Below are 7,499 nucleotides of genomic sequence, written 5' to 3' on the forward strand. Positions count from 1 at the left end.
GTGTATCAGTCGTCAAAGTACTCAATCATGTCAGTCTTGATAAACCCAAATAGCTTTGGTGTCTGCCACCGGATAGCAGTCACAACCTCAGAAGAAATCAATGCCCTAATCTCATCATCAGACAACCCCGTCCTATCCTGGCCACTTGACCCAACTCCTGTCTCAAATCTCCTCGTGACCACCATACTGAAAATAAACCAGAAAATATCAGATGAAGGGCATTTCATACCATATGAGCTATTCTAAATAACAAACCATAGGGGTTGTGACTTCCTTGCTACAGTAATGATGTCTATTCCATTCAAGAAAGAATCCTATCCAATTAATCCGAAAATTAATTCTGATTAATTTCTGATCAATTATTAATTAAATATTATGATTTGTAATTAATATATTATTCTCATAATATATTAATAAATTATATTTTTCCAATTTATTAATCCAATAATAAGTTATCTCTCTCTCCAATATAATCCAGACCAATTGCTACCTTTGAGGGCAACCCAAAATGACTGTGCTACTATCAATTTAGGTTTATACCAATTATAGTTAAGGACTTAAACACCTAATCCAACAGTTATGAATACGCGTGTGTACAATCGAACCTTTCCCTTCTCACGAAGTGCATAGAAAAAAATTTATAACAATTGGGTAAGCGCTAGGCTTAGTCAGTTCCCCAAAATAACATAGCCTATAATACATATACAATGCATACATATAATGGCCTTCAGCATGAAGCTGGTCCGCCCTTGGCCTTCAACATGAAGCTGGTCCGCCCTTTTTTCCTACAACATATAGCTAGTCCGCACTTTGGCCTTTAGCATAATCCTAGTCCGCCCGAGTCTATTGGACTTCCACATGAGATTGGTTCGCGCTCAAATCCCCACATAATATTTCAACACATATATGGCATATCGACAGTTCAACATACAGGAAACTAACTAAACTATCCTAATGGCATACTATAAGGCAACTATATCATAACATACAGAGGATATATACTGGAGCACATAATATAGTGAGAAAGCTCACCTTGACAATGACTCGGAAAATTTGACAGCTGTTTGGCGATTCTACTAACGATCTGACTGACGGATAGCGCGTCGAACAAGTATTAACGTATAATACTTTATCCTATTAATCTCCATGACAATTTGGTAATGAAAAATATATATTTCACTAATCCTAATGAACACCGAGAGTTCTATCAAGTAAGGATTAGCCAGGCTAGACAGTTGGGAGGCAGGACCATTTCAGTGTATAACATTTCTAAAATCCAACAACCAAGCCAGTGTGACCATTGTAGACACCTCTACCGTAAGTAGATCAATCAGTATTATAACTTGGAATTAATGACAATTCTAGCATTTATAGGTTCCTAATAACGGCTATGATTATGAATATAAGGTAAACGCTTAGTAAGCGTGTCATCACTTATAGAGATTCCTTGCGAAAGTTCAAAAAAGTCGCAGACAGGACCTCGATACCGATTACCTCTTTTTTACAGGATCCTAGCTACTCCATAGGCTCGCTAATAAGCTTTAAAAATCATAAACAAAGGACTTGAGGTGAGAGAGGTCTCCAGAGAGATTATAGGGTGAAGAAGGGGTGAGAAGCAAATGAAAACGGAGGCATCTATTTATAGTCGATGTATGCGCCGCGCACAAGCTTGGTCGACAAGGGTCCCTTGAGAGCATGACATGTGTTGTCTTTTGGGTGATGTTGCGTGGCCCCTTCTTGAAGGTGTGCGCGCCACGCCTCTTGCGCCAACGTGTGAATTTCCAAATCTTCAAAAATGCATATCTTCTTCATACGAACTCCGTTTTTGACGTTTTTATATCCACGCGTAGCTATCGACGAGATCTACAACTTTCATTTAAACTTCGTCAGCTAATTCTCAATTTATTTTCATAGCTATATTTTTAACAAGCTTAGACTGTTAAAACCTGTGTAAAATCATAACTTTCTTATACGATATCCGTTCTCAAATGTATTAATATCGACGTAATTGATATTGCCATATTTATACATATTTTTAGGCAATATTTATTTACATTTTTATTAATAATTTGGTTATTTTCATAGAATAATGGTACTTATAAGCTTGAATTATATTTTGCAGCCAAATGGAAGTATTTTCGAAGAAAGTGACCAAAAATGACAAAACATGGAACTTTGGAGAGTTGGAGTACAAAAGTAGAAGAAACCAACGAATTCAGCTCAAATCACGATGGGAACGAGAAGGCCACGACGTGGCATGAGTATTCTAGAAGATAAGTATTCGCGAAGGAAAATCCTTGCCCGATAAGGATTTCTCCTAAGTCACGATGTGAAGTGCAAAATCACGACGTGAAACTCAATTTTTGGGAAATTATAGAAAACCTTGTCCATTACGACTTGTGGGACTTTTTGCTGCCTTGGAGGGTTCCTGGAGACGATGTGGAGAAGAAGAAAAGTTCTGGAATTGGTTATTAGCATCCAAGGAGAGAAGAAGTTCATATTAGCTTAAGAATTTGGTACACTTTAATTATGTCTTTAGATATGAGATATTTGTGTTTGTTACCTAGTATGTCTAGCTAAATCTAGCTGCTTCTGTTAGCTAGATGAAGCAGGAACTCATGGTTTTAACACATTAGATTTGACTTTACTTGTTGGTATTATGCTTGTGTTTGGTTGATTTTACCTAGCATGTTTGATTCAAATTTTGATTGTTTAAATTTCTTGTTCTGTGTAGTTAGTGAATACAAATCTGCATGAATTTGAATACCTAATAATTCAGTGAACACTAGTTTATTAGAGCTAAGATCAAACCAATCTTAGATAAGCGATTGGATCATTGAATTAGGATGTACTAGAGAACTCATATTATGACCATAATTGGGTTTATCAAATCAATCTTACATGGCTCCAATCTTATTCAATAATTGATTATGTGTTAACTATTGTGTGACCATACATAGACTTACATGAATTAATCAATGTTAGTAGATTTAGAACTAAATTGCTAATACTATCTTATTTGGTACCAACAGTAATTGTCATAGCTAATTTATAACCCACTAAGTGAAAGTGGATTCGAACTAACAGAAGTGTTTGTTTATTGATTGAGTTGTGTTAAATAATTAAGTTCATCTAAACTTGCAAAACTAGATAAAACCCCTTCATTTGTTAATAAATAGGTAGTAGATAAATTAATTAGACAACACCGTTCCCTGTGATCGACACCCGACTTACCCGACTATTCTATAATTTGACTAGGTACACTGCCTAGGTGCAATTTAGTAAGTTAAGGTAGTTAGGTTATAAATATAAAATTAGGTGTAGCTATTTGCACGCATCAAGTTTTTGGTGCCGTTGTCGGGGAACGGCGTATTTGTTAGTTGATTTATTTTCTTTAGGTTGATCAATCCTTTTTGTGGGGTAAAACCTGCAAAAAGTTACTTTTTCAGCTTAGGTTTTATTTTCAGTATTAGATTCATGACGTGAGCCTTAAGCTCATAACGTGAGTTCTGTAATTTTTTGATTTTCTTTTGTTTTTCTTTTCTTATAGTTTTCTGCGACAACACGAGGTGGTAGCCCTTACCATGTCGTGGTGACCAGTTTGTAGGAAATTTTTATTTAGTTTTTGTTCAGTTTTATGTTTTTATTTTGTTTATTTTGCAGGAGTTCACGACCAGAGGTTCCAACATACCTTTGACACCACCACTTGAAGATCCAGAGTTAGCCCTTCACAAAAAAGAAGGATAAGAACGTAAAAGACGATCAAACACCAAAGAAGACACCTTTACAAGAATTCAAGTCAGTGTTCTCAAAGAAGTCAGGAAGGAAAATGGGAGAATCGAGTTCATCTTCAAAGGACAAGAGCAAGATTGAAGGCCTAGATCAAATCCCTATCCCAAACGAATCTGAATACGAGTGCGAGAACGAGTTGGGACTATATACGAGCGAACCCGAAGACGAGCCAAGCAACAAAATGGCGAACATTGAAGAAATGTCGATGGGAGCCTACAAGAAGCGTATTCGAGAAGATGTTGGTCCGGGATTAGTACAACCCGCAATTCCTGCCACTGCCACATTCGAGTTGAAGGGATACATCCTTACTGCACTAAAGGATATCCCATTTTATGGAAAGGATCATGAAGATGCTTTTAAACATCTAGATGAGGTCAATGACGTTGCAGATTATTTCAATGTCCCAAATGTTAATAGAAATACCATCTTGCTAAGGATTCTTCCCGTTACTTTTAAAGGAGCTGCTAAAGATTGGTTAAAAGCACTCACACCTGGTACAATCACTACTTGGGCTCAAATGCGTGAGAAGTTTCTAGACCAATTTTGCCTACCATCCAAGATTGCTAAACTCAACAAGGAAATAGCCAACTTTGAGCAACAACCGGGGGAGTCACTGTATGAAGCATGGGAACATTACAAAAGATTGCTAAGAAATTGTCCTCAACATGATCTTAATGTCCAACAAGAGATGTCTATTTTCTATGATGGGGTCAATGTTATGACAAAGAAACTCCTTGATTCTCAAGGGCCACTGACAAAGAAAAAACCAAGGGAGGTCAAGGAGTTAGTTGAATAATTCGCAAAACACTCTCGTGAGTACCACAACCCAAGACAAGATGGAGCAAAAGGCAGTGGTGGTGCACATTCTGAAGAGATGGCTGCTATGATGGAAATGTTGAATACTACTGGCCGAAGATAGACCCAGATGGACCAATCAATTCATGCGATTAGAGTTGGTTGTGAAAAATGCAATGGTCCACACTTGACTAAGGATTTCCATTTAGATGATAACGGGTATAAAAAGGCTCAAGTTTGCTACTCGAGTGAGGACAAGTATGATGAAGATAGGAGAAAACCAAAGAAGGAGTGGCTGCCATACGATGAGTACAAGAAGAAGAAGGAGGAGAAATACAGACAGATTGGCCGGGGTTTCTACCAAAAGGAGCAACCACCAGCTGAGAAGAAAGCTGATCTGGAGACCATGTTAGTTCGTTTCATGGAAGCTTCAGAGAAATACATGATGATACAGATGCAGCATTGAAGGATCAAAGAATAATGATAAAAGAGCATCAAACTATTATGAAAAATCATCAAGCGATGATGATTGACCAGCAAACATCATTAAGGAATCAGCAAGCCTCCATCCACAACCTTGAAGCTCAACTTGGTCAACTTACCACTTTGGTGAATGAGAGATTATACCCCCAATTTCTCGAAAAGAAGACTCATTCTCAAGTAATGATGATTGATACTGAAGAAGAGGCCATATCTGAGTTCTTAGAAGCACTGGAGGTGGAACCAAAGTCCTCCGGACCAAAGCCAAAGAAGTCGAAGCTCGAAAACGAAATTGTTGCTGAAACACCAGACTCACGTCGTGAGCCCGCTATGCTCACGACGTGGGCTCTGTCTGAACAGAAAAATTCAGAATCCGTTCCGGCTTACCGACCGTATTTTTCATTTCCGTCTCGAGCACATCTCAGTCCACTGGAAAGGGAACATCTGGAGTTTATTCAGCAAATAAAGGGTATTCCTATTAATACCCCTTTTATCGATTCACTTTCAAAAATTCCAGAATACGCGAAGTTCCTACAAGATCTTATAGACACTCGTCAACAATTAAAGAAGAACTCTAAAGTTGTTCTTAGTGAGCAAAGTTCAAGAGTGGTATTGGGAGACATACCTAAGAAGATGGGAGATCCTGGACGCCTCACTCTTCCATGTGATTTTCGTAATAACTCGAAGACTTATGCTTTAGCCGAATCTGGGGCTAGCATAAACTTGATGCCATATTCATTCTATCAAAAGTTGAATATTCAGAAAATGAAGGCCACAAATATGACCATCCACATGGCTAATCGTTCGGTTACTCATCCAAGGGGTATTGTAGAAGACATCCTAGTTAAAATTGGGAAATTTGTTTTCCCAGTTGACTTTGTGATTATGGATATGAAGGATGATGTTAATGTCCCAATTATTCTTGTTCTCCCTTTGCTTAATACTGCCAGAGCTTTAGTTGATGTTCGTGAATCCCAGCTTACATTGAGGGTTGGTGATGATGAGGAGACTTTTGGAATAAAAGATGGTTTTCAAGGAGAAGATGTAAAGGGTGAGGTGTTCAATATGGATGAAGATAATGATCTTGAAGAAGTGGAGAAGCTCATCGAGGAAGAAATCAAGACGATTCATCAAGTCAAACGCACCAAACCAAGAGCATCCGTTCCGTTCTTCGTGGAAGTCATTACCTACACAAAACCAACAACTTTGATGAGTGAGGAAAGCGATGAATTGTCGAGTGATGAAGACGCGGCTACTTCCAAGGAGACGAGTCCATTAGTGAAGGAAGAAAAGATTCCTAGGGAGCTTAATAAAAATGATGAAAAATTGAAGACTAAAGGGATCAAACGCAAGCTCGATGTAGATGAGGCCAAAGCTAAAAATGAGAATTCAAAGAAGGCGTACATTAGAGGAGTTCAACCGTACAAGAGGCGATGGAAAGAGCAGAAAATCCAGGTGGTGATGGACTCCTCTTACAACTCAACGTAGGAGGCACGGAGTCTGGCTCACGACTCCTTCAAAAATAAGTGCTTCTCGGGAGGCAACCCGAGCTCGGTTTGAATTTTCTTTTCTTTTTGCATTTTTAGTTTTGGAAATTGATCAATTCATCATCTCATAATCTCTTTAATTGATAAAAATCAGATGTGGGGTGCTTTATATATTAAGTGGTAAACAATTATGATAAATAAGTTTGATTATCTAAATTATATTTTGGTTCAGACTATATTTCACGTCGTGAACACCTGTTCACGTCGTGAATTTGAAGCCCAACACGTGTAACTGTACATGGACCGGATATTTTTAGCCCAACAAGATATTCACGTCGTGAAGTCGCCATTCACGTTGTGGCCTTTGAAAAAGTCAGGGGGGACTAATTATACCAAACACTTTGACCCACTCCCATTTGTTTACTCATTTTTGCACATGAACGGAGACAAAGAACCCCACAGCTGATTTTTTTCTACTTCTCTTTTAAATTGCTTGCATCTATTGTCTCCTAACTACATTTGGTAAGTATTACTTCTACTAATTGTTGCTATTTTTCACATTATATGCATTTTGGTGGTTAGGGTTTACTTAGGAATTAAAAATCCCAAAATTGGTTGAATTGGTTAGTATTTTTAGTTTGCATGACCTTAGATTAGTAGAATAAACAAACCCCAAGTACCATACACGACGGATTTTTACTGTAAAATGCCCGATCCAGATTCACGTCCCGACTACGGTTCACGACGTGAAACTCCAGTTCACGTCGTGAAGCCTGGGCGAACAGATTCTCAGTTTCGTTTTTAATGAGACATTTTGGGTGTTTTGTTTTTGTTTTGTTTGTTTTTGGTCATTGTAGGCAAATGGCTCCTGGAAGGGCAGTCCAGCAGGAGGATAACCCGATTAATGTGGCTAGCATTCATCTGTTGCATTGTTTTCCGTAAAAT

General features: G+C 38.2%; 1 non-coding gene across 1 annotated transcript; it reads right to left on the minus strand.

Annotated features, from left to right (window-relative positions):
- Positions 1 to 4,357: 4,357 nt before the first annotated feature.
- On the minus strand, positions 4,358 to 4,464 carry LOC145151608 (small nucleolar RNA R71). The gene has a single exon (XR_013732173.1). It is a non-coding gene; the product is annotated as a small nucleolar RNA R71 (small nucleolar RNA).
- Between the last annotated feature and the right edge of the window lie 3,035 nt (positions 4,465 to 7,499).

Source organism: Lactuca virosa, chromosome 1 (assembly GCF_052849685.1).
Source record: "Lactuca virosa cultivar CGN04683 chromosome 1, Lactuca_virosa_CGN04683_v6, whole genome shotgun sequence".
Lineage (NCBI taxonomy): Eukaryota > Viridiplantae > Streptophyta > Magnoliopsida > Asterales > Asteraceae > Lactuca > Lactuca virosa.